Consider the following 1,548-nt stretch of genomic DNA (forward strand, 5'->3'; position numbering starts at 1 on the left):
ATCTTTTATGGCCCCTCAAAGTTTGAAAAATCGCACCTAAATAGCAGCCATCTTGGTTCAAGTCCGAGTAACGGGAGGATTGGGGCTAGTAGTTGCTATGACGTAGAAAGGAGAACGAGTGTGTTCACGTAGTTGGCATAGTTCGCATATGGTCCACTGTTGTAGTCCAGAAAATGCCAAAGAGATCGATGTATTGCTGCTGGTTGCAGCAACGTGAGAAATTTAAAAGAAGGTATTTCTCTTCATAAGTTGCCATTCTACAACGACGATCGTACAGAAGCCAAGAAAAGAAGAAAGAAATGGGTCGATTTTGTTCGACTGAAGCGAGCCAAATGGCAACCATCGCAATCTTCAGTGCTATGTTCCGAACATTTAAAGCGTGAAGATTTTGTTCGTTCTGCTGATCTGGGCGATGAACAAAACGTCGACATTTCCAAGAGATGGCTTAGGACGGACGACTTTGGAGTGTGTGTTTTTCATTCAGTGCTGTTAAAAAAAAGAAGAATTCCAAAGGCTAACAGAAGAATGCTGTGGAAATAGTAAACAACACCGGGAAACACTCTCACGCGGTTCTCCTTTCTACGTCACAGCTCGACTCGCCCCAGGTCGCGGACTTGAACCAAATGTTTCTCAACTTCTACTAGACGTAGAAAATCGAGAATTCACCCAAATCGAAAAATTCTTTCACCAATTAACTTCACACAGTACGGAGATTTATTCAAGCTACAGTTATATTTTGGGGTTAGGTGCACTTTAATTTTAGAGATATATATTCTTTCCCATAATCCCTATCAAGCGCTAAGCGTCCCAAATTGATGATAATAGTCAAACCCCCAACAACACCCGCGATGACAATGAAATGAAAATCTAGACATTCACATTAACACGCTTCAGTTACCATGCATTGTAGACAGTATACATTAATATAATTGGGTGGAGACTTGGTTGAACCCGCACAATTCCTTGCGCCTATGGATCTTACCGCGACCACACTTCCTTGCGTTTCGAAGAAAACTGTGTCCTTCTCCCGATTAGAGAAATGGCTCGTTCATTCATCGCTCACTCACTGCAGCAGCAACAAAAGCAATCTGGATTAAAGCTCCAGCGAGAGCCTGAAGTCAAATCATAGTTAATGGACTGTGGTCAAATTGAATATTGTGGCATTAATATTTATTTTTGTAACGTAATGACGGTGTGCGGCCTAAACGTCCAAAATAAACCTAATGGCAAGTTTCTCTCCCGTCTGTTGAATAGTGAAGCTGAAATATAAGTTCTCAACCAGGTTACGGGGTTATAAATTCGACAACAAAGCCGAACGCTGAGCTAAATTTGGACTTTCGGGACCTTTCAGTTTAAAAAAATGGTTGCTACAGGGCAGAGTTAATAGACCGCGCAGCCGTAGCGGCTGGCAGAGTAACGATACGGATCGATGGCTTTTAAAAAGTCCCTGATCGATACAAGTGATTCACGAGTCATAAAATTCCAAAACAAAACAAAGAAACAAACAGAAACTAATGAATTCAAAAGCATATTTATCGAAGACACTAA

General features: G+C 41.4%; 1 pseudogene; it reads left to right on the top strand.

Annotated features, from left to right (window-relative positions):
* The first annotated feature begins 1,345 nt into the window (after positions 1 to 1,345).
* Positions 1,346 to 1,548, top strand: part of LOC137992810 (uncharacterized) — a 7,895-nt pseudogene continuing 7,692 nt past the window's right edge.

Source organism: Montipora foliosa, chromosome 2 (assembly GCF_036669935.1).
Source record: "Montipora foliosa isolate CH-2021 chromosome 2, ASM3666993v2, whole genome shotgun sequence".
Classification (NCBI taxonomy): Eukaryota; Metazoa; Cnidaria; class Anthozoa; order Scleractinia; family Acroporidae; genus Montipora; species Montipora foliosa.